We start from the raw sequence: 26,430 nt of genomic DNA, 5'->3' as shown, positions 1-26,430 counted from the left end.
TCTACTTTTCTAGAATATTTCTGCTGAGATAATGGGTTTGGGGTTGAGTAGACTTTGACCACCATTCCGTCCTCCCACTACCCCTCAGTAGCCCAGGATGACCAGAGGACTCCACTTTTTAGGTCTCCTTGGTGGTTTTAGGGAGGGTGTGTCACTCCAGCGAGGCCAATCAGTCTTCTTCAAGCTTTTTGACAATCCACAGGAGTGATATGCTGCCCTCTAGGACCATAAAAATCCACATCAACAGAGACAGTCTTTCTGAGAGTAAAGCCAGGCCGTCCCTGCACCTCTGAGACAAGCTACAACCTGGAGACAGCGTTCTGTCAACCCCTAGATCCCACTGTCCCTGAAAGCAGTGTGTCCTTTTCAGTTTGTGACCTACACAGTTTGCTTTGGGTTAAGCCAACTGTCACTGTGACAAAACACCTGAAATAACCAACTTATGAAGAAGAAAGGTTGATTTTGGCTCATGGGGGCAGAGGTTTCAGTCCATATTTTATGGGCCCATTGCTTTTGAATCTGTGGTGAGGCAGTGCATCATGGTGGGAGAGCACAGGAGTGGTGGCTGGGAGTAGAGACAGAGGGAGGAGGGATGGTTCTGAGATCCCCTTCAAGGACACTCCCCAAGTGACCTTACTCCCTTCTGCTAGGCCCCACCTTCTAAGCTTTCAACTCACAGGCCCTTCGGGAACACTTATTCAAAACAGCTTGCTTCAGTGTGTCTGCATATAGTTGTTGACACCTGCCACTGTGGGCGCCAGACTCCTGCCTGTGACAGTTTCCCTCTGAGACACACTCATTGCTCATACCCAGCCACAGGTTTGGGCAGATGATAAAAGATAGCAGCACAGCAGGTATGTGTGTGCATTTTGCCCTGATCTATTTACTTGTGGCTCTTGTTTGTTTATTTGCTTGCTTTAGATGTTTTTCTTTTGCTTTTACCCCTGAGTGGTAGTTCATACCTGGCTGTATGGAGAACCTTAACTTTTTCTTAAGGAAAATTTCAAACATATATAAAAATCGAACAATAGAACTCTCTGTCCCTGCGTATTTTAAAGTTCTGGATTAGTATAAAATTTTAAAGTTCACTGGATAAGTGTTCGCTGAGTCTGGCTGTATGGCAGGTAGCCTTGGAGGGGCTGGCCAGTGGCAGCGACAGGACCCAGCGCTTTGTCCCTAGAGTTCTTGTGTTCTATCAGGGGAAGATGGAGAAAGTGAGTCTAGAAACGTAGAGCAAAGATGATTTCAACCAGTGATGGGAAGAAAAGAGCCATGTGATGAAGGGACAGGAGGGTTCTGGGCAGAATGAGCAGAGTATGCAAAGTGACCAGGGAGAAGCAGCACGTAATATGGGTGATATGGGCCCAGACAGAATGAGCCACCTGGACACCAACAGGGAGCCAAGAATGTCTGGGGCCAAGGCCACCCTGTTTGGTGGCATGAGTTGAGCACTGTGTGATCCAAAGAGAGTCACCCACACCGAATGGGGGTCAGGAAGGTTTTCTGAAAAGGGCTTTCCTGTAAATACTTTAGGCTTTGTGAGCCAGATGGAATCTATCAGGATCCTCGATTTTGCTGTTACACGGAAGCAACTGCAGGTGGTATGTAAGTGGACGGGTGTGGCTGCGTTCCAGGGACACTTTATTTCTGGACACTGAATTTGAATTTTACAAATTCAAAATAATTATGATGAATCTTCTTTGGATTCTTTTTTCTTGTCTTTTCAATTTTTATTATGGTGAGAACATACATTACTAAATTTATCATCTTAAATAGCTTAGGTACACCTAAGTTCAGTCGTAAGTTTATCCACATCATTGTGTGCAGATAATCTCTCCGACTTCTTCATCTTGCCACACTGAACCTCTACGCCAGGTAGACACTGATTTCCTTTCTCGGTTCTCCACAGCCATTGTTAGCCATCTTTCTACTTCCTGGCTATAATTTGAGTATTTGGGATACTTCTGATTAGTGGAATCAAAGAGCATGTGTTCTTTCGTGACAGGTTTGTTTACTTAGCATAATATTTGAGGTCCATCAGTGTTACCGGCATGTGACACGACTTTCTTCCTTATTAAAGGTCCATATATATATGATATTTCCTTTATCCATTCATCTGGTGATGGATAGCCACCTTGCTTCTGCCCCTTGGCTGTTGAGAATAACACTATAATAAACATAGATTTGCAAACCTTTCTTTGAGGTCTTGCTTTCTTTCAGGTTTTGCTTTGGACTTTTTTTGGAGCCAGCCCTTTTGGATTTTTTAATTCGTTCCTTTTAGTCATACATGACAGTAGAGTCAATTTTGACATATTTACACAAACATGGGGCATATCTTATTTTAATTTGGATCCCAGTCTTGTGGTTGTACATGATGTGAAGATTCATTGGGTACGTTTTTATGTGTCCATAGGAAAATTATGTCAGATTCATTCCACTGTCTTTCTTACTCCCATCCCCACTCCCTTTCCTTCATTCCTCTTTGTTTATTCCAGTGAACATCCACCCACCGGCCCCTGCCCCCTTGTTGTGTGTTATATTCTACATATCAGAGAGAACATTTGACCTTTGTTTTTTGGGGATTGGCTTATTTCACTTAGCATGAGAGTCTCTAGATCCATCCATTTCTTGGCAAAATTCTTAAAGTCATTCTTCTCTATGGCTGAGTAATATTCCATTATGTGTATATATCACATTTTCTTTACCCTTCATCTGTTAAAGGGCACTTAGTTTGGTTCCATAGTTTAGCCAATGTGAATTGAGCTGCTATAAACATTAATGTGGCTGCGCCAGTGTAGTATACTGAATTTAACTCCTTTAGATTTATACCGAGAAGTGGTATAACCAGGCCAAGTGGTGGTTCCACTGATTAGCTTTTAACTGTTTAAAAATGGAAGGTCCGTTCTGAGTTCATGGGCTGTACTGTGGATAGCAGGTTGGATTTGGTCCTTGTGGCTCCTCGCCACGCCCATTCATTTGTATATCACCCATGGTAGCTCCTTCATTGGGCAGCAGGTGCAAACCAGGCATGGGAGCCAGGAAGGTCAGTAAGACACCCCCCTTCCTGGGAGGACACTCCAAGGGCCAAAGCCTGTCTTGGCAGTGGAGTGTTCCAGGTCTCTATGCCTCAACAGTGCTGTCCACGTTTACCTTTCTAACAGGTCTTTGCTGGAGTTAAGCAGCCAGTGGAGTGCATGCTTCCAGAGCTGTCATTGATTCCCCAGCTGTGCCTAGCCAGGTGTGTGGCTATTCTGCACCTGTTGAATTGGTTTGGACAGATTGCTCTCATCAGGAAGTGCAGACATCACGTAATGGGGGTGGTGGTGTTCAGAGAGGAAGCAGAGGGGTGTGTGGAGATGGGACAGGGGTGTGCCTAGGTCCTTTGACTGAATTATTTGGGATTAGTTGCTGCTAATCCCACTGTCTCATTTGTCTGAGTTGGGCCGCTCCATAAATGGCTTTTTATAATGTTTTCACAATGAAAGGGTCGTTGTTTATAGAAATGAGTCCGAAGCTACTCTCCTAAGTCACTGCCTCCTCTCCTAAGTCACTGCCTCCTTCTCCGGCTATGCTGTCTGTGGTCACCTCCAAGAGACGTCTGCAGGCATTAGTAATATGAAGAATTGTCTTCCTTGGTCTTGTTTTCTTACTCAGTATTTAATGTTTGATCTGGGGAAAAATAAAAATACCACACTAGTGTAAGCCATTGTCTTCTCTTGCTTGAATTATTACAGGCTTGCAAACTAGTCTTATTCTTGATTCAAAAACTACTCCCAGCTCAGGAGTCACCATGACCCTATTAATAAGCATAAATCAGCTGAGGAACACTTCTGTCCACCCCCTCCTTGAATGCTTCCATTTCCAGTTGGAATACAAGTCCATGTTCTTGTCCATGACTCAGAAGACCCCCGTGAGGAGGTGTGCTCTGGAGCCCTCTGGAAGTATGATGAAGGCCGTGGACATCCCTGGTTAGCATGGTTTCAAAGGCATAAAATAGAAAACACAGAATTCCAAAGGGAACCAATCATGCTGCTCAGCCTGGAGCATTCCAAGAGAATCCGAAAGACTGGATGCCCTTAAACAACAGTTCTGAAAGCTGGAGGTGTGAGCTCAGAGTGGCCACATGGTCCTGTCCTGATGAGGACCCTCCTCCTGGCTTGCAGACAGTCACCTTGTGTCCTCACACGGCCTCTGGTCTGTATGTGCCTGTGGGGAGAAAGCATGTTCCTCCTTCTCTTTTTAGGAGAGCACCCAATCTCAAGAGACCTCACCCTCATGACCTAATTACTGCCCCAGGCTCCCCCTCCTGGTCCTATCACATTGGGTGTTAGGGCTGCAACCTGTGAATTTTGGGGGCCACCCAAACATTCAATGCATAACATTAATGATGTTAAAACGTGGCTAGCAAAATATTAGAAAATCAAATTGGGATTTAGGGATGTAAGCACTTCTTTATTAATCTAGCATATAATCACTTTTAAAAATATCCATAAGTTTAAAATTGATTTTTGACCTATTAGAGTCAAGGTTATAGTTTCTTAGCTTCAATCAGAACATCCGACTCTGGGACAGTGGTTGGCAAGACCAATTGCATGTCCTGTTGGATACGAAAACACAAGACCAATTGCATGTCCTTGTGGATATGTCCAGTTCAGGGACCTGTGCCCCACCCTATTGCTCTCCATGCGTCCTGCCTGCTGTGGCCTAACCCTGCCTTCCTCCCTCTCAGACCTCATTTCCTACACTGACCCGAGGTTGCTGTTTCTCCAACACCCAGGAATTTCTGCCCCAGGACCTTTGAGCCTGCTATTGTTTCTATTTACACTCTTCTTCCAGCCAGTATCTGTCCAACTCACTCCCTCACCTCATTCAGATCTTTCCTGAAATGCCACTTATCAGTGAGGCCCTCTCTGAATTGACCCTGCCATACCCCTTTCCTGCTTTGTTCTTTTGCACTCTGCCTGTATCCCCTTAACTCTTGCTTTCGTTCTTTGTGCCCCCCTGCACAAGGTACGTTGGGTAAAGATCTTTCAGTTTTGTCCACTGCTGGATCCCTAGCACTTAAAACAGTGGGGACAGATTATTTCAGGCTGAAAGGCAAGTTGAGGCATACTGGATGCAAGAGCAAATGATTTATTTGAGTCAAAGTGAGGATGGCCACCCAGGACCCGTGTATGCTGGTCTCTGTGGAAGTGCGCCAAGGGTTTACAAAATGGCAGCTGCATTTTGTAAATGCTTTAAGCCACAGGGGTTTGGAAACGACATTGCTCCTTGGGAGTTAGAATTGGGGTGGGCATAAGTTAAGCTGTTCTGTAAGGAAGGGGTGGGGCCCCAAGGTCTGGGGGTTCAGGGGAAGAGGTTTGTTGTATAGAAGGTCAGTAGAGGTTAAGGTAACGTTTCAGGAAACTGAGGTTTGGTCCAGTCCAAAGGTCAGCATGCATCCAGGGGAGGGAGTGTCCTGTCCATAGCCAAGTTCAAAGGCTCAGCTGTGAGTGTCGGGGGGAGGGTGCCAGATTTAACTGTCTCCAGACACCATTTTAAGTTCAATGCTACTTTATTTGGATTTTGTGCAATTTCTCTGACAATTGGAGGCACACACTTATATGAATATTGGTCTGAGCAAAACATAATCAGGAGTAAATTTGTGGTTGAAATTTCTACGAAATTTCTGCATACTCATTCCCATTGTCTCACTGGTCTTCACTACTACATTGGAGATGTGCTTCTTCATGCTAATACAACTTCTTTAATGTAGCTGGAGCACTGGAGCAAAACACCTATTTTTTTTTTTTAATCTTATTTTTCTTGATGGTGCTGGGGATTGAACCCAGGGCCTTGTGCATGCAAGGTAAGCACTCTACCAACGGAGCTCTATCCCCAGCCCTGGAGCAAAGCACCTGTTTTTTAAGGTCACATTTGCTTTTTGAGATCGTATATGATGGCAAGAGTAGTGAAGTCCGCCCATCCTGGTTGTGCAACCTTGGGGCAGAAATCTTACTCCTCTGATCCTCATCTCTTTATTCTAATTCTATGGACTTCAAAAGGTCTCATGGAGCCTTAAGAGATAATTCAGGAACAATGCAAAAAAATCAGGCTCAAGAAGTAAATGATCGTTATTGGCAGAACTTATAATCAGTCTTAGGAGAAGGGAGCAAAGTTTTCCAGGAAGTTTTCTGCTCTGCAGGAGGCGATGCTGTTCCTGGGAAGAAGTCACAGCCTTGCTGAAGGGAACGCAGTGTGCCCAGTGGGCCTCCCGGTCTCTCCCCATCTGCTCCTCCAGCCTCTCTCACCAGGAGAACTTGGGGCTCTGAGCCTGTGCCTGACTCTGTCTGCCTGGGGATGCTTCTGGCTCTCAGAGAAAGCCCTGTAAATCAGAGCTGAAGGGAAGGATGGAGAAACTTAGGCCAGGCCAGGATTCAAAAGGCAGCAGGAAATGAATACATTTGTTGGAACACATGGGCGAGGGGACTTGAAATATCTGCAGGGTGAGTCATCAGGTATGAAGTGCGCCTGAGCCTCGCGCTCCTGTGCTGGGGGGTTGACTAGAACGGAGCTTTGAACCACCACGCATGGTACAGGGATCCAGCAGGTGGAGATTATTTTTAGATTAGCTTCTGTTTCAAATTATCTATTGCCCCTGCTTCCCATTTATTAATGCAGATGATTGGAAGCTGGATGACTCTACATACAGCATGTATTATTTTACCCATCCATTCACAGATTTATTCATCACCAACTATGTGTAAGGTACTGAGTCAGATACCGCGGGAGCACAAAGACAGTATCTGAAAGTCATCTAGAATTTTAAAGTTTGCAAATATCATCTCGTTATCCTTGAAACAACTCCAGGAAGGAGGCAAGACCTACCTTATTTTACTGGTAGATTGGTTGAATGCCTGATGGATTCATTAAACCACGTGAAACACTTACTAAAGTTGGTAAGGGACAAGACAAAGATCTGCCAAGGGTAGAAGTTACATTTTATGGGAGGGAAATAAACAAAAGCAAATAACCAGGCGTGGTGGTGCATTCCTGTCCTCCAGGTTACTCAGGAAATGGTGGGCTCTGTCAAGAACAACATCAAGATGGATGGAGATGGGGGATAGGGCGATATCTGGTCCTCCTCTGCTAGCTACAGGAAGTGGTTTGAAGCAGAGATACTTGAATGAGGTGACAGAAGCAGGTAGGCTCTTAAGTAGAGGACAGGGTTTCTGGACAAAACTAAGTCTCAGAAAAATAAAATGACTTTCCCAGGATCATACCACCCGGCTGCCAAGCTGGGGCTCTGCTCTGTGCTTAAGACTATAAACTGTAGCATTCAGTTTTATAAATAGTGCTCAAGGAGGCCTGCAGCCCCGTCATCAAATACAGCCTAGTCTCAGCCAATGACTTAATAAAAAGAAAGAGTCTCACAGCCTTGGATTTGTAGATATATAGGTGCTGGCTACTGTACAGAGCACAAAGCAGGCAGAGGGGTAATGCAGTCATGAATTCAGACCCTGTTGTTGCCTGGCACGGTGGTGCACACCTGTAATCCCAGCCTCTCAGGAGGCTGAGGCAAGAGGATCGAGAGTTCAAAGCCAGCCTCAGCAACTTAGTGAGACCCTAAGTCACTTGGCGGGACCCTCTCTCTAAATAAAATACAAAAAAGGGCTGAGAGTGTGGCTCGGTGGTTAAGTGCCCCTGGGTTCAATTCCCAGTACTAAAAAAAAAAAAAAAAAAAATCAACAACAAAATAAAAACAAACCTCTGTTTCTGGGCATAGTGGCGCATGCTTGTAATCCTGGCCACTCCAGAGGCTAAGGCAGGAGGACTGCAAATTCAAGGTCAGCCTCTGCATTTAGTGAGACTCTGTCTCAGTCTAAGAAATCAAAAGGACTGGAGATGTATCTCAGTGATAGTGTGCCCCTGGGTTCTATCCCTGGTACCACAGAAAATAGATAAATATTTACATACATAGATTTTAAAAAGTACTAAATGGCTGGGGTTGTAGTTGGGTTGTAGAGCAACCCTGGGCTCAACCCCGGGACCCTTATAAATAGATATACACATAAATTAAGTCTGGGCATGTAGCTGATGGAAGAGCTTGCCTAGCACGAAGCCTAATGAACAAAGCATGTTGGTTTACAGTTCTTTTCTTTAGGGGAGTTGTTGGTGGTTTCTACTTCATTCTGGAAATTAGCCTATGAAAATGGTGAGTTTCCCACCTTGGGGTGGGCCCAGGAAAGCTTAGGGAATAGAAAACTTCCATCATCTGCAAATTCTCCTGTATAAAAAGGCAGTAGCAGTTCTGGGTCACGCTCATCTTCAGAAACCGGACTGTGAACTTTGGTCCCTTGTGAGAATTGGCTCTTTGCTCCTTCTTGATGGACACAGGAGCAGAGCAGATATATTGAAGAGCCCACAGAACAGGGTGAAGGACCTCAGAGCTGTTTCCAGAAATCTGAGGCGGTGAGACCCTTAGGATAGGGGAAGGGACCGAAAAACATGATGGCTTTCCTTTCCACCCTCTTTCTTCTCTTCTGGGCCTGAGGATGGAGCCCAGGTCTTTTCACACGCTAGGCAAGTGCTCCTTGTGAGCCTCAAGAATCCGGATACTTGGGACATTCTTTTGCTTTTCTCTTTCTTAAACATTATATTTTCTTCTTCTAACTTTAAAAGCAGCACATAGTTATTACAGAAATTGGTAAAAACCAAAAAAAGTAGAAAGAGTAAAAATTTCACCCATAAACTTATCACCCAGAGAACAAATTCGTTTTCTTCTGATTTTATTGTACTGGGCATGATTTTTTTTTTTTTTTTTTTTTTTTTTTGGTACCGGGGATTAAACCCAGGGGAACTTAACCACTAAGCCACATCCTCAGCCTCTTTTTATATTTTATTTAGAGACAGGGTCTTGCTGAGTTGCCTAGTGCCTCAAGTTGCTGAAGCTGGCTCTGAACTTTTGATCCTCCTGTCTCAGCCTCCCTGGCTGCTGGGATTATAGGTGAGCCACACTGCACCCAGCACCTGGGCACATAATTTTTCATTGTTGATATCTGAGTTTCTCATGTCTTAATTAACAATATTTTGTTACATATCTGTACCTTTACATCATTTTAAACTCTTCCTAGGTATCATATAGAATTAAAAATAATTCCTCTATATTTCAAAATACAGATCCTCCATTTACTATGGTGCAACTTAGGCTTTTTCAAGTTTACGATGGTGCAAAGCCAATTTTTACCTAGAAACTAGGGCAGGACTCTCTTTTACAGATCTGGGCAGGGCAGCCCGTAGCTCCCAGCCTGTCCCTCCGTTGGCCGATATGCCACAGCCTGCCCTGCCGCCATCCTCTTTGGATACAGGTACTCAATAAATGACAGAGGATATTGAACACTGTATTACCAGATGGGGTTTGAGTTGGATGATTTTACCCACCTGTGGTCTCCAGGAGTGTCCGAGCACGTTGGAGGGAGGTGAGGCTCAGCTGTGATGTTTGGCAGGTGAGGTGGGTGAAGCGCGGTTTCAACGCACTGACTTGTAATTCACGGTGAGTTTACCAGGATGAACCCCGTCATTAAGCCAAGGAGCGCTTGTACTAGTAGGTGTTTATTGTGGAACCTTGGAAAACACAAACAACTTTATCATGGGCACCAAAGGACACCACAGACAAAATGAAAGGCAACATACTGAATGAGAAAGTATTCGCAAATCATCTGATAAGGGATGCCTATCTAGAATATATCAAAGAACTCCCACGACTCAACAATAACAGGGAACAGAAAACCTCGTGGGAAAAATGGGCAAAGGACTCGAATAGACATTTCTCCAAAGATGATATACAGCTATGACCAGCATGCACATGAAAAAATACTAGTCATTAGGGAAATGAAAGGTTAAAACCACTTCCCACTCACTAGAATGGCTATTTTATATATATAAAATTGTATATTATATATATAATATGCTAATATATTACATATTATATTAACATTCATATCATTATTAACAATAATATATTATATTAACATATATTATATTTTAGTGTATATATTAATATAATGCAATATAATTTAATATTAATATAATATAGCATTAACATATAAAATGTAATGTTAATATAGTTTGTTAACATATCGCTAATATAAAATATTATATTTGACAACATAACATTAATTAGAATATATTAAATGTAACATATTATATTAATCATGACATAATAATATATAATATAGTACATAAAATTATATTGCATATATGTGAAAATGACAGGTATTGGTAGGATGTGGAAAATAGAAGCTCTTGTGGACTGCTGGTAGAAATTTCAGAAGGTACAACTGTTGTGGAAACCAGTATGGAGATTTGTAAGAAATTTAAAAGTAGAATTATCATATGATACAGTCAATTCCACTTCTAGGCCTATGTCTAAAACGTTTCAAAGCAGATCTCACGGAGGTACTTTGCACCCAAGTTCACAGCAGCATTGTTCACAGCTGTTCAAAGGTGGAAGCAAATAAAATACTGGTAGATGAATGGCTAAGGAAAAGGTGGCATATTCACACAATGGCATATTGTGCAGCCTTAAAAATGGAAGTATCTTCTAATGTGGGCTATGACCTGAGAGAAGCTTGAGGATGCTCTGTTAGGTGAAATAACCAGTCACAAAAAGATAAATACTGGGTAATGGCCCTTACGGAGGACACCTTGAGTAGTCAAATTCACAGTGACATAAAGTAGAGTGGTGATTTCTGAGGCTGGGAGGAGGGAGGAATTGGGAAGTACTGTTCAATGGGTGCCAGTTCAGTCTGGGAAAATAAAAAGGTTCTGTCGATGGGTGGTGGTGATGGTCACACAGCAGCAAAAATGTCCTTATTACAATGATCTGTGCATTCAAAAGTGGTTCAGGTGGTGAATATTAGCTATGTTTTACTACAATGAAACATAGTTAGCTGGGTGTGCTAATGAACACCTATAATCCCAGCTACTTGGGAGGCTAAGCAGGAAAATCATAAGTTGGAAGCCAGCCTCTGCAACTTAGTGAGACTCTATCTCAAAATAAAAAATAAAAAAAAACTGAGGATGCCCGCTCCATGGTCGAGTGGCTCTGGTGGACATTTACAGGCAATAAGAATCATCTGTCTTTCTACCCAGATAACCCCTACCTTAGCATCCTATCTTACCCTATTTATATGCACATCTTCTCATCCATCCTATCTGATCTATTTACATGCATATCTAGCTAGTTGTAAATCTTTGTTTATAAGACTTTCCCCCTTGCATTTCAGATGAATTTCTTCCTTTAGCTTCCGAAGTAGGGACTTACTGGATCAGAAGATGAATATGTATAATGCATTTAAGTCAAATTAGCAAGATGTTACCACCTCTCCAGCTCCCAACACTGCCCAGAGGGATGATGCCACCCCCCCCCCAAACACGGGTCTGCAGCTGCCTTTTTGGTCTGCAGAGCATAACCCAGTCCCCATAGCATCCATCCATCCCATAATAAGCACACACATCCAGTCGACAGGCAGAGTTTTATCCTTGTGGTCCTCGGCAGGCTTCCATTTTCCAAAAACGATGTTAGAGGGAAGACGTGCGGGTGTTATGTAGGGTGGTTGGCTGAGGGTGGAGAGAAGGACGGGCTGCCCAGCCACTGTGAAGTGCTAATGACCCCTATTGTCTCCGAGATGGAGCCCAAGCCCGAGGTTTTGGGAGGGGTGGGAGGAAATTATAGCCTCAATATTTTTTGAGGAAGGGAGGAGAAAGAAAGGCAGAAGGCAAGAGGAATTGGCAAGGCACAGGCAGAAAGCAGAGCGGGTAAGAGGGTCCTGCCCAGCCGAGCTGACTTGGAACCGTCCCTTTGTTTATGGAGCAAGAATCCTGGAGATTCACAATCCGAGCTGGGGAACCCTGGAGTGTGGAGGGGCTTGACTAACATCTTGATCTACTTTCCTAGCCCCACTGCCAAGCCATTTCCCCCTCTATTTGTTAAACCCATCTGCAGTTCAAGGGAAATCAGATTCATGTGTTTTCAATTCATTTACACTTAACGTATTAAAATATTGCTTTGTAAGAGCTATTTGATGTCCAGGAAGCCATTTGCGACTCTTAAATAAATCTTTAAAGTCCCTTTTTCTTAGAAACAGGAAATTGCATTTTGCCAAATGCAAATTAAGTTGCACCTCATAAAGTTCAAGTTGAGCTCAAAACACACTGCGTGAGGGTCGGGTGGGTTTCAAACTTGGCAAACCTGCTCAAGGTTTAATCTAAACCAAAAGACAGCAATTGGAGGCTCCAAGGACATTCCAAAGGATGGTATTGCAATCTGCCAGCGGAAAGTCAAGCTCGTATTCAGCTACACTCTCAGTTATTCAGTGGTTGATTATGAGCATTCCTTCCCTCTCTGCCCTTTCTTCTTCAGCTCTCTCTGCTCCAGGCCAGTTCCAGAAGACAAAATCAGGGTCCTTGCATTCTCCCCAGCCTGGACAACCTGGGGAAGTTAGGGTGGGGTCCAAAGGGCTGAGTCTTTTGGCTGCAGATTTTAGCTAGCTTTGTTCTCTGTAAGCCCAGCACCAGGAGACATTGTCCTCACAGTGCCTGCTCCTAGACTCACTCAGACATGCTCCTCTCTGCTCCTTTCCACTAGGCACAGGCCCCTTGCTGGAAGCTTATTATCCCTGTCTCTCTGTATTGTCAGGGTGAGGTGGGGCAGGTTGCAACTTCCAGCTTCTCTTAACACTGGAGCAAAGAGGGCCGGGAGGTGAGGTGATTTCCTCATGGTCACTAGTGGAACCAGGCTGTCTGCATCACAGACCCAAAGAGAACCAACCCTAGACTCTTGACCTGTGCCAGGTGGGGAATGACTGGCTCAAGCAGACAAAATGCTAGGGGTGGGTTTATTTGGTGTTCTTCTGAGTTTCAGAGAAGGCAGGGTATACACAAATAGCATGTGGCCTTGGTCCTTCAGAACTTGCACATAGGCAAGTACAGAGACAAGCACAGGAAGCAATAACAAGAACAGTGTGTGCTGAATATCATCACCAAGACATGCACAGGGTATTCAGGAGGAACACAGGAGAGGTGCTCAGCCCCACCTGGGGAGTTCTGGGAGATTTTTCTAAGGGACGAGCTATCTGCTATCCATTGCTATCTGCACTAATCCTTTAAAGATAAGCAAGAAACTAGTTGCCCTTAGATGAGTGGATAAAGAAAATGTGGTATCTATACGCAATGGAATATTACTCAGCTTTAAAGAAGAATGAAATTATGGCATTTGCCAGTAAATGGATAAAACTGGAGACTATCATGCTAAATGAAATAAGCCAATCCCCCAAAACCAAAGGCTGAATGTTCTCTCTGCTATGTGGATGCTAACACAAAATAAGGGGGTGGGGAGGGAAGAATAGAAGTTTATTGGATTATACAAAGGGAAATGAAAGGGAGGGGGTGGTGGGAATAGGAAAGACAGTAGAATAAATAGGACATGGCTTTCCTATGTTCATATATGAATGCAACCCCACCTCCTGTACAACCACAAGAATGGAAAGTTATATTCCATGTATGTATAATATGTCTGGAGCAGCCCAGAGACTAAAGCTCTGGTTGGGCAAGCTACGGAACATGGATGCACTGGGGGCCAGAGGTTCTCAACCTATACTCAATAGACTCTTCAAATGGGATGAATCTCTGGACCTTCTCTGAAAAAAACAAAAAAAAAAACTAAGTATCTCTGTGGACACAAAACTGTGACTGCAATACGATGAGGTTCACCTCCCTCACGAGGCTCAGGCCTAGAATCCTCAGTTAGGCAACAGGGAATTGCTGGCAGGTGTTCAGTTGGAGAGAGGTATGATTAGATTTGCGTTTCAGAGCCGCGTCCTGCCTGTAAAGTGGAGAACAGATTGGGATGAAAGTCAGACCAGAAGCGGGGGTGGGGTGGGGTGGGACCTGGGAAGTCGGTGCTGCAGTCAAGATCAGAGACTGCAGTCAAGATCAGAGACTGTGGAGGCCCAAGGTAGTCCAGAGGCCTCCCTGGAAGGGAGCCAGGGCCAGGGATGTGGTCTTCGTTGCAGAGTGAATCCCTTCCGGATGCAGAACTGGGTGCTGAGGAAGAGCCTGGAAGGACATCTGAAGTCACCGGTGGAATCCGTCAGAGCTGGGGATGACATCAGGCTTCCCATATGTGTGGGAGGGAAAGGCAGAAGAGATCTAGAAAGGACGGAGCTGACTTTGGAAAGTTAGGATTTGGGTCCTATTTTTTCCCAGTAAATGGCAGCATGCTTGGACTTATTTATAACTCCCATCTTTTGGGGGTAAAAATGCTTGTTTTATCCATTATTTTGCCAACCAGGTGATATCCATAGAATTTTTGTGAATGATAAATGTGCAAGATTATCTCTCTCTGTATGTTATTATATATATATGACCTATCATATGTGTTCATGATAAGCATGATATATATATATATATATATATATATATATATATATATCTCAAGTAATTTTTGACTTGTGATTTCATAATGCTAAGACAATTCTTTTTTTTTTAATATTTATTTTTTTTTAGTTTTTTAGGTGGACACAATATCTTTATTTCATTTTTATGTGGTGCTGAGAATCGAACCCAGCGCCTCACGCATGGAAGGCGAGCGCGCTACCACTTGAGCCACATCCCCAGCCCATGCTAAGACAATTCTTTAAACAGTCCCTTTTAAAATTTTATTTATGTATTCGAATTTGTTATACCCGACAGCAGAATGCATTTCCATTCACAGTACACATAGAGGACGATTTTTCATATCTCTAGTTGTACACAGAGTAGAGTCACACCATTCATGTCTTTATGTACTTAGGGTAATGATGTCCATCTTATTCCACCATCTTTCCTACACCCCATATCCCCTCCCTCTGCTCCCTCCCCTTTGCCCTATCCAAAGTTCTTCCATTCATCCCATGCTCCACCCCCATTCCCATTATGGATGGGTATCCACATAACAGAGAAAATATTTGGCCTTTGGTTTTGGGGATTGGCTTAGTTTACTTAGCATGATATTCTCCAACTCCATCCATTCACCTGCAAATGCTATGGTTTTATTTATTCTATTTTAATGCTGAGTAACATTCCATTGTGTGTATATGGCACAGTTTCTTTATCCATTCATCTACTGAAGGGCATCTAAGTTGGTTCCACAGTTTAGCTATCGTGAATTGTGCAGCTATAAACATTGATGTGGCTGTGTCCCTGTAGTAGGCCGTTTTTAGGTCCTTTGGGTATAGACTGAGGAGTGGGATAACTGGATCAAATGGTAGCTCCATTCCAAGTTTTCCAAGGACTCTCCATACTGCTTTCCATAGTGGTTGCACCAATTTGTAGTCCCACCAGCAAACTATGAATACCTTTTCCCCCATCCTCATCAACACTTATTGTTGTTTGTTTGCATAATAGCTCCCATTCTGACTGGAGTGAGATGAAATCTTAGAGTAGTTTTGATTTGCATTTCTCTAGTTGCTAGAGATGTTGAACAGTTTTTCAAAATATTCGTTGATTGATTGTGTATCATCTTCTTAAACAGCCTTTTTTTTTTTTGCAGGAAGGGGGAAGATCCTTTATGGTGTTGTATGAAGGCCAAGAAAAGGTGCCCCTTGGGCCTCCTGTGCTCCAAATGCTGCCACTCCAGCAGAGTGGGAAAGGAGATTCGCATTGTGATATGACCTACTGATCCTCGGAGCCCATCCAATTTGACAATCGTCTCATGGCCAAAGGACTCAACCAGACCCACAGTTGTGCACAGTCTCGGTGTCTCTCTAGTCCCCTCAGTTTGGAGCAGCTCCTCAACTGTGGTCTTGATACTTTTGAAGTGCGGAGTCCATTGATCTTGGGCAATGGTCTGTCTTTTGGGTTTGCGAGATATTTCCCCCCGTGCGTGATTCCATGTTGGCGGGACTACCACCGAAGCCGTGCTGCCTAATTTTCAGGACATCCTATCAGAAAGGCACAGTTTAAAAGTTCCCATTGACTGCTGCTGTTGACTTTGGTCACTTGATGGGGATAGTGTCTGCCTGTTTCTCCACTTTACCCTTTCTCCTTTTATGATTAATACGTGTCTTGCAGAGAGGTTCCTTGAGTATACATCAGCATTCCACTCCTCCTCAGAATTTTAATGTATTTATTCACTAAATATCATATGAACTCACTGGTTCCCATTTGATTAAATAGTTACTATCATTATTATTAATATTTTTTCCTGATGCTCAAATCATCCTAAATTTAGCCACTGGGGATGCCTTCAAGCTGTCTTCTGTATCCTTTAGATATGGCCCTGCCTTAGTACCTTCAGGCTTCTATAACAAAATACCTTAGACTGGGTAATTTATAAATAGCTGACATTTATGGATCACGGGCAGCCTGGGAAGCCCAAGATCACTATAGAGGCTGATCCAGTGACTGGGGAAGTCTTGAAGCTTTTCTACTTCTGGATGGCGTTTTCCAGCTGGGTCCTCAGGTGGAGGACGGCTCAGAGAAATTCTTTCAGGTCTCCTTTATAAGGGAATCTGTTCACGTCTCCCAGGCCACGCCTCATAGTACCTCCGTGTGGGGACTGTAACTTGAGTGGAACACATTCAGACCATAGCAGACCCCATCCATCTTTGAGTAAGGCTTTACTTTCTGGCACAAAAGGAAGTCTCAGGCTCGTCCCCCACCCCACTTCTGTGATCAGTCACTTCTTTAGGAGCATTGATGCTTTCCAACAGAGAATGGCATTTAGAAGCCAACATGGGGTCTCTCTGTGTGTTCAGTGATCTGGTGGGACCACTGGTTTTCTGCTCTCAGTGGACAGAACTTGAGAATATACGTGGAGTTTTGTGTCCTTCTCTGTATATTACAGATGCATTTCAACTTAATAACTTCTCCAACAGTGAGACGTGACCTTCCCCCTTATCTTTGAGACACTTGGTAAGTACCTCCCTGTGTAACCAATTTCCTGTCACCACAGCTCCTGTCCCCTAGTGTGGACACTTGCATCCACCCCTGGGGTCTGGGACCTGCTCAGAGTATACCTCTGCATGGATGTCTCCTTCAGCCCTTCATGTGGGGCCACCAAGGCCACCTCTTGTCATGGGGATGTCCTCTTCACACAGCTCAGGCTTTGCCCTTGTGGACCCTGAGTTAGTTTTTCATTGCTATTAGCTGTTGTGTGGATAAGGGTCCCTAAAATTCCCTGTGTTGGGCTCCAGGCTGTGGCACCGTTGGAAGTAGAGGGATCTTTAGGAGATGGGGCTTTCAAGGTCAGGTGTGTCCTTGAAGGGGGTAATAGAACCTGGCCCCTTCCTTGTCCTTTTCATCCTGGCCATGAGGTGCCTGGCATTGCCCTGTCACATCCTCCCTGCCTTGATGTACTGGCTTTCCATAGGCCCAGAAGCCATGATTGGACTGACATCTCCAAAGCTATAAGCCAAAATAAACCTTTTTTTAATTATAAGTTGATTATCTCAGGTATTTGTTACAGTCATGAAAAATCGACTAACATAGTTTTATAACAAATCACCACACACATACAGCTTAAAAAAAACCCACAAATTTATTATGTTATGTTTTTGGAGGTCAGAAATCTAAAATGAGTCCTCAGAGTTACAATCCTTATAGAGGTTCTAAGGGAGAATTCATTTCTTTGTTTTTCTAGCTTTCACAGGCTACACCCATTTTTTTTACTTTATGCGACCTTTATTTTCAAAGCCAATCATGTAACCTTTTCTCTCCTGTATGATCTCTACTTCTGCCCCCACACCTTCTTTCTCTCCTGCATCCCTTTTACAAGGACCCTGTGATTCCATTGAGCTCACCCAAGTAATCCACCCTAATCTCCCCATTTCATGGTCTTTGGTTTAATCACAAGTGTAAAGTCCTTTTTGTAAGCCATAAGGTCACATATCCCCAGTTTCAGAGGATTAGGGTGTGGACATCTTTGGAGATAGGCTGTTATTTAGCCTATTGAAGGCCTTTTTTCAAAGTCCCCCATAATGGCTTTCAGAGTGAATTATTTAGGCATAGAAAGGAAAATATGTGAAAGGAAAGAAAAAGAGGAAGAGTGTGACATCTTAACTGCATCTTACTAATGATAATGCTGAAATTCAGAGAGATTTCATAATTATCGGAGATCTTGTAGTTTATAACTGCCCAGGGCCAAGATCCAAGTCAAGATGGCACCTCTCCTAAGACACATGGACTTCTTTTTACATTCATCGTGTCCTGGATTGTCACTTTCCTAATTGCATTCCCACCACTTGATACCATAGACCACATGAGAGCTGGGCTCTCTCTATCATGTACAAAAATGCTTTCTGCATGAATTCTAGAAGGTTTACCTGGAATGAAGCTCAGTGATCCTTGTGCCCATCCTGCGGTTCTGCCATTGTGTTGTGTTGACTGACAACAGTCTCTGGAGAAACGGAAAAAATCACCTGTAATTATCAATACTACTTCTCCCTCTTCATCTTACCCCCAGCCCTATAGGAGATGAGGTGATGTCCATCATTTAGATCAGTAGTCAAATTATTTTTTAAAGTAGTTTTTCCTTTTGTTGGGGCAGAAGTGAGATTGTCATATTGTGATAGAAGTTGGTCCAGGTCCTGGGACTTGCAGACACAGTGCCAGCAAAATCCATGTGGACTCACATCAGCCCAACTCAGCAAAATACCAGCTTCCTCAGTGACTCTGTGGGATCAGTGTGGATCTGGCCCACTGGCCACAGCAAGGAAATCAATACTATCAGAGAACTGTCAGCCCTTGTACCCCAAGGATACAGACCCCACCTGCTGGCCCAGAGTTCCAGGATATTTTCAGAATTGAGGATACCTCTATGGCTAGAACAAGATTTTCTGTCAGATTTCACCAAGAAGGAGGCAAATAGCTAAGGTAAGAAGGGAGAGGAATGAGGCATACAATCCTCTCCAGATACTGTCTAGATAAAAAAGTACCCCCCACCTCCGTAAATATTCAAGTTCTTATTTTATTTCATCCACCCCTCCCAGCTAAGTGCCCTGGACGTTGTGGGGATTCTTGGGTATTTGCAATTCCTTGATTTAAATGCACTCCCTCCCTCATTCATTCAGTGAAGAATATAGACAGTTTACTCTGCACACGTAGGGATCAGAGAGGTGTTGGACGCCAGCCCTGTAGACCAGAAGCTCCTAGGACTTGGTCGTCAGGGAGTCATGGGGGGCTATAGGCATGCCAGTGGCACTGTACCTTTTGAGCTAACCTCAGAATTCCCGGTATTTGGCACTCAACAAGTGTCTGTTGAATGCAAGGGCATCGTTTCTGCCATGCAGGATCTGGAGTCTGAAATGTTAACTGAAGACAGGTGAGTCAGACCATAAAGCCCTCCACTGGGTCTCAAAGGTCAAGTCCAAGATTTTTTTTTTTTAAGTCCTTTCATACAGCCACCAACTAGAAAACCATTTTCTCATTAAACAAGACTTGGAAAATACAGAAAAAACAAAAGAAGAAAACAAGAAGTCACTCATAATCCCAACATCTAGAGAAGATCATGGATGGAGGCTTCACCATGAAAACACCCTGTGTTATCTTGTCAAGGCCATTAATTCAATTGGGTGATCAGGGAACGCCTGGTTTGGGCCCAGATGCTGAATGGAGTCTTTTGTGAGGACGAGTGGGAACATGGTACTGAGTGGATTTCAGATGCAGCTGGGCTGTGTGGGTGACCCTGGGGAGGGGGGTGGCCCTTGTCTAGGCCCTAGCTGTGGATTTTCTGGTCTCTGGGAGATGGTCACTTGGAGGAGAGCATGGGATGGTTTCCCAGTCAGCTGGCTCCTTCTCTTGCGGTGCCCACAAGCCTGTCTCTGGGATCTCTTCTGACCAAATCCGATCCAATGCCAGGATCCTCTGCCTCTGGGTTTTCCACAAGAAGATTCTGATCAGGAGAAGAGTTCAACGATCTGCTTGAGCCAGAGTGTGCCTGGGTCTCCTGAGCTCTCGTTGACGCCACCTCGATGGCAGGAGATGGGGACACCTGCCGGCTGAGCTCTCTGCCAGGGGACCTTGCGGGGGCCCTCATAGCAGCTATGCATGTCACTGTTCCTTGTGTGCATTTTTATAGAGAGTAACCGAGGCTCACAGAGGCTGTGACTTGCCTAACCAGAGTAGCACAGCCAGGAAGTGGCAGACTCAGGACCTGAAGCTACGTCCCTGCCTCTCAGCCTCTCACGGAGGGCATCCCAGACTGCACCGCTTACATCAGGGAATGCAAAGAGGAACCAGGGCCCAGTCCCCAGGCTTGGTTGCTGATGGTGTGGTTTTCAACCGTGGGCACCTTGCCTTGGAATCCATTCACTGCCTCTGAGCTTCTCAGAGTTTGTGCAGGTTTCCGCCCACGTTTTCAGACCAACTTGTGGCTTCCGTGCAAAGTCCGTCCCTCAGCGTGGCTGTCTCACTCCCCTCCACTTCTGCACCAGGGTGAAGCCCAGAGCCGCTGCCCTTTCTCAGCGGTGGCCCAACCCTTACCAGGTGCACAGCCCATCCCTGCAAGCCTACATGGAAGCCCAACAGGTGAAATGCGTAAAAATGATGCCTGTGTAATGTTGGGAAAGACCTGAGAACCCAGAGTAGCTGCCTCTGCTCCCTCCTGACTCTCCCCTCTTCCCAACAGCAGGCAGAAGGGGCTCGCAGAGCTCTAGATGTCAACAGAGCTTTGTGGTCACTGCCTCAGTGCACACATCCCTCTCCCAGGGCAGGACCCAGGCCTCAGCATGGACATGAGCAGGCTGGCCAGGTGGGTGACGTGTGTGCAGATCCCTGCACCGTTTCCCAGAGGAAGCACTTCCTCATACCCTGGTAATTCCATCCTCTCCGCCTTATCCCTTTAAGATTCTCAGACTCCTGACCCAACCCATGCTTGGTGTCCAGGAGACGAAGATGGGACATTGGACCTGCCCCATCCCTTTCCCTCTCCATGAACCTGCCTCCAGGCAATGCCAACTGTACCAGCTCCTGGATCATGACCTTGAATGCTGAACTTGCTTTTCCTGGCTCCATTGGGAAGACTTGGCTCTTCCTTTCTTCTGGTGCTCTCCAAACCCAGCCTCCCCACATAAGAGACCTTGTTCTGTCTCTGGCCCCAAACGCTTCTTCTTGCTCCGCAGGAACAGAAATCCACGGCTTCTCAGCGTCGGTGAAGGCTGGGGTTGTGTAAAAGAGCTTTGCTAATGTGCTACAGTAAAAGAAAAAGGAAACAGCAGCACCGAGTGATTGACTTCAGCAAACGCGAATTCCTGATTCCAATTCCTCCCACAGAGGGGCTTGGTGGTGAGAATTCCAGGCAGGCTGCCCTGGGTGACTTTCCTCCCAGATCACGAGCTGGCTTGGCCACTGCTGGGATGCACGGTGACATTCTCTTTCCTGGCTGATTTCTTCACCTTCTTTCTGCTTTGGTCCAAGGTCTTCACCCCCAGCTCCAAGCCAACCAGTCTCTAAGCTGACAGTTGTGCTGGTCCGCCTGGGTCCTTGTCCTGAAAGCCATCCCCATCTTCGATCCCAGCAGTCCCCTTCTGCTATTTCTGACCTGTAGGTGTCTTCTCCACCCCTCCTGCTGTGCCATGACCTCCCTGGATCTTTGGCGGGGGTGGGGGTGGGGTCCTTCTCTTGTTCTTTTGTCCCTAGTCCATTTTTACAATAAAAGTTGACTTGTTTGAAAAACACTTTTAAGACTGATGGGTGGTTTTAATCTTCCAGATCTCTACTTTTTGTACCTTTCTGTTATTGCTCTCCAAAACATCTAAAAAACCAAAACATTATTATGGAATTACGATGCACAAAACAAAATGGAAAAAAAATTAAATAATAAATAACAGAATTATACCACCCGAAAGCAAAGTGCTGGCAATGTTGGGTGTACACCCTTTCACATCTTTCTCTCAATTCACACACATGCACACATGTGGAGATTTTTTTTTCCTCTATAATTTTGGGATTACCCTCTGTATCATTCTGCAAGGTTTTTTTTCCACTTACTTTTTCATTCTGTGCGTTATTTATATTTTGGTGGACCTGTGGTCTCTTGCTTTAAGTTCCCAACCAGGCTTCTGCAGAACACTGAGTTTCCCCAAGCTGAAGCAAGGTGTTAAATGGTTGACATCCAGTAATAGCCATTTGTGATTCCGTTTGCAGAAAATACAATAAATAAGTACAATTTTTACCATTTTGACTATGTGCCATAACCTTTTATCTAATCATTAGCTCTACCACCATTTGGATGTACTAGACTCTAACCCGGAATGATTTCTGAATTCCTACAAAATTATACCAGTTACCTTCTGTTTAATCTGCCAAAATTTCCCCAAGGCTTTGCCAAGAACCCACGCCATGAGGAACTCTGATGCTTTCCTATCTGGAGACGCACTGTGGGTCTAACTGGGATGAATAATCTCTATGCACTTGATCTAAAGGTGGCTGATAGAACTGCTTAGCACTGGAGGTTCATGCAACTCTGTTGAGAGGTCTGTCCACAAAAGTGAAAGACAGAGAGTAGGAGACCTTTCTCTACCTGCAGGTTGGAGGTGAACGCAGGAATCCGGTCAGCTGGGGACTGTGGGGGAGGTAGAAGTGCCTCAGCATATCCCTCAGGGAGCCTCGGGGACCTGGGGAGGCATTAAGCTGATGTCCTGGAGGGGCCGATGGTGCAGGTCCAGGAAATGGCCTGGGCTACAGTAGGAACACTAGTCCATAGGAGATGTTCTTTTGGGCTTCACAGAAAAGTGGGAGTCTTGAAGGAGCCTGGGTTTGTCCAGATGCTCCCTATCATGTGGGGACTCACTTGGTCCTAGGTCTGTGCTGTGGCTGGGACGAGCAGTCTGTGTCAGGGACAGAGGTCGAACTCAGAGTAGCTTGAGACAAGTGGCTGGGACAAAATACCCGAGAGAATCAACTTACAGAAGGAAAGATGGACTGTGGCTCACGGTGTCAGTTCATGGTCGCTCAGCCCTGGAGTGTCACAGTACATTATGGCGGGAGTGTGTGGTGGAGGAAGCTGCTCACCTCACAGAGGACCAGAAGCAACAGGGAGAGAATGAGAGAGAGAGGACGAACTGGGGTCCCAATGTCCCCTGCAAGGGCAGGTCCTCAGTGACCTTTCTCCTACTAGGCTCTACCACCTCCCAATTACCTCATGTGGGGGGACCAAGTCCTCAATACACAGACCTTTGGGGGAACTTCCAAACCATAATACTGCCTATGGGAACTCAGATAAACTCACCAGGACCTGGCTTCGTCAAACCTGTCCCTATGTTCCCCTCTTGTCCCTGTTTACTCCGTTCTTAGCAGGTGGGGCTTCCCCTCAGCTACAGAAATGGCTGCCAGAGCTCCAGCCATTACTTCTCAGTTTTAAACTCATCCCTGCGTCAATCACAGCCTTCAGGGAATGAAGTACACTGGTCATCATAGGTCAGGATCACGGGATCCTTTCTTGGAAACTGGGACGGGTCCCCACACCCATCTTAGACTTTCTCCATTCTTCTCAGCTGGCAGTTTGGGAAGGTGGGGACCCGTCCCAGTTGGGGGTGGACTTCTGGCTGTCTGACAACCTGGCCATCCTAATGCCTGCACGTACCTCTTAGGGTTCTGGTGGGAGCTGCAGTGGAGTGGAAGGGAGGAACTGGAAAGCTCATCACCTGCCTGGCTTCCCAGGTTTGGGTGTAGGGCAGGAGAAGGAAGGGAGAAGCAGAGCCCGTGGTGGGGTGGGAAAGGGGTGGGCAGGAAGGGGTGTGCTCATGCCTAGGCACTGGGGGGAAGGTTAGGGGCGAGGGCTAGAATTCATGTTGCCATGGAGACCTGAAGTTGCTCATCCCTGATCTCTAACCGAGGGCTGGCTCCTGAATGAATGATGAATTTCCCTGGAGCCTCTCATAGCTGGGAAGTCTTGGGAGGGTTTATCTGCACAGTGCGCCTGCAGGGGAGCAAGGGCGGGGGTGGGGGGCGCAGGTGGGTCCTTCCGTCTGGGTCTGACCATCCAGCTGGCCCAATTTTCCGGTGTGATAGGTCCTCCTAAGCTTGGGGTTTCTCCATGAAGCTGTGGGAGATGGCCAAACAGCTGCCTTTCCCAGTGGGGGAGTGAGACCCTTGTCAGTGACAGGTTGGCCACTCATCTTGTCCCCTAGCAGGAACCTGCCCCTTCCATGGGGACTGTCTCTCTCCCCCCTCCTCTCTCCATTTCTCTCTCACACACACACACTTCTCAAATCCCCTGTATTAAATTACTGCTGAAATGTTTCGAACTCTCAGCACCAGGATCATATGACAGAATGTGTGGGGGGTTTAACTTTAAAACCTTGCCCCAGAGGGGAGAAATGAAAATGACTTGCAGGATTTTGACACAATGATCAGACAGAAAAAAATCCTCATCCCCCCACTCCTTGAATAAATAGGAACTTGTCAAATGCCATTATCATATCATATAGATCAGAATTCGTCTCAGTTTTTTCTTTCTTTCTTTTTTTTTTTTTTTTTTTGGTGGTCCTAAAAGTAATAAAGAGTTATAACCGCATTCCAAGTTATGTTTGGATTATTGACGACTCCACGACCAAAGATTTGTCTGTCCTGAAGGCGAACGGCATTTGAGCTGATTTATCCCCTGGAGCTGGGGGCCGGAGGGCTGTCTCACTGAGTCATAAAATGCCACAGTGAACTCTGACCCCAACCACTTTGTTCCAGCCCTTGGGCTTGGATTTTCCGGTGTGATCGGCCCTGAGACTGAAGATTTTTAAGATTCAGAGAGGTGGGGGAGCAGGGAGGGGGAAGGACTCATTTTCCATCCCTGGTTTTCATTTGCTTTGGGGAGAAGAAAAATCTACTCTAATAAAGACCTCCGCCTGTGCTGAGTGATGCTCAGGAATTATCTCCTGCCATTGTTCCCCCATTAAATAAATAAATTGCTGCTGTCTTTGATTTTTTTTTTTTTTTTTCCATCAGGGGACTCTGACAGATCTCAGATGGGTGACTTCAGGCTTCAAGTCTTATTTGGGTGAGTTTGGGTGAGTCTGACTTGGCCACGATAATACTAGTAAAGTAAAAAGTCACATTTCTTTTGGGGTGAAGGAGAGAATGGGGATCCTGGCGGATGCTCTTCTTCATCCGCCTGCCTTTCATGGGTTCTTTTCTAATGAAGACAGATGCCAGGCAACTCTAGTTTATCCAGCCACTCAAAGGTGTAACTGACTTCCCAATTTATTAACAATGGTGATTCATTACCATGACAATTGGGGAAAAACTGATTACCTTTGAATTTCTGATGAGGTAATCCTGCCTCTCTGCAGCCCTGGTAATGAATCACCCCTTTCACTCCCTCCTCTGACCTAATTTTCCAAATCATGTACCTGTATAAAATATTGTGCAGAGGGGGTGCATCTATTTATCTTACAGGAGTTCTCTCCTTCTGAATTCAAGGGAAAAGACAACCCCTCCAACTGGGAGGGAAGATTCATGAATGTTCGGGATCTGGAATTCTCCAAAGCCCAGTCTCCCAGACAATCAGTCTGCAGGTGACAGGGGCTGGCAAGGGCTGTTCCCCTCCTGCTGGATGCCATGTGACAGAAATGGAGAGATCTATAATGACAATGATTCCACTTTTCCATCATGCAAAGAAAGGTACCCAAACCTTATGCGGCTGGGACTTCTCTGGATAATTCTTTTACTTTCAAAATGTTTCAACCTGGTGTTGTGCTCAAATTTGGGACCCCCAAAAGACCACCAGAAACCAAGATCGATGTAAGCAGCAAAGAGGCATTTATTGCGAGCTAGCTCAGTCCTCCACGCCACACAGCAACTGGTGATCCTGAGAGGCCCCGAGCCCAGGGTTTGCAGCAGTTTTAAACACTCTTTGGGGAAGGCAGGGACTTCACATACATCATAGCATCTCTTAGTCAATCATCACACACCACGGGAAAATCATAAAACAACCCTAAAACATGATTAGCACATTCACTGGCAGGAACAAGTTGGGTAAGGGTGGTTGGTTAGTACAAGAGGGGATTCCTTTGAGCTGATTGGTTTAAGCCAAGAGGGGAGTACGTGCTGAACTACTTGGTTTCCCAACATGTTATCCACCACCATAAACTACTTGGGGGGGGGGGGTCATCTGGCATCCCTGTCTCATGCTGATTGGTGGCTGCTAGGGGGTTGCTATGGGTCCCCACCTAGCCTAACTGAATCAGGGACACCTGGCGCAGCAGATCTCTCCTGTTATTTGTAGATAAACAACTCAGCAGGGTGGGTATGTACCTAGGAGTGCTCTGTGGGTCTTTCCAAGGACAAGGGCCACGACCCCTTCCTTGGACAGGCTTTGCTCTGAGGCAGAGGCTGGTTTTTCACAGTTTCTTAGTCTTAACAGCTGCTCTTATTTGGATCTTAATGTCCCCCAGAGACCCATGTGCTGAAGACCTG

The sequence above is a fragment of the Spermophilus citellus genome (assembly GCF_964194105.1).
Source record: "Spermophilus citellus genome assembly, chromosome: 11".
Lineage (NCBI taxonomy): Eukaryota > Metazoa > Chordata > Mammalia > Rodentia > Sciuridae > Spermophilus > Spermophilus citellus.
The sequence above is the reverse complement of the archived record's forward strand: the minus strand, read 5'-3'. Positions refer to the sequence as shown.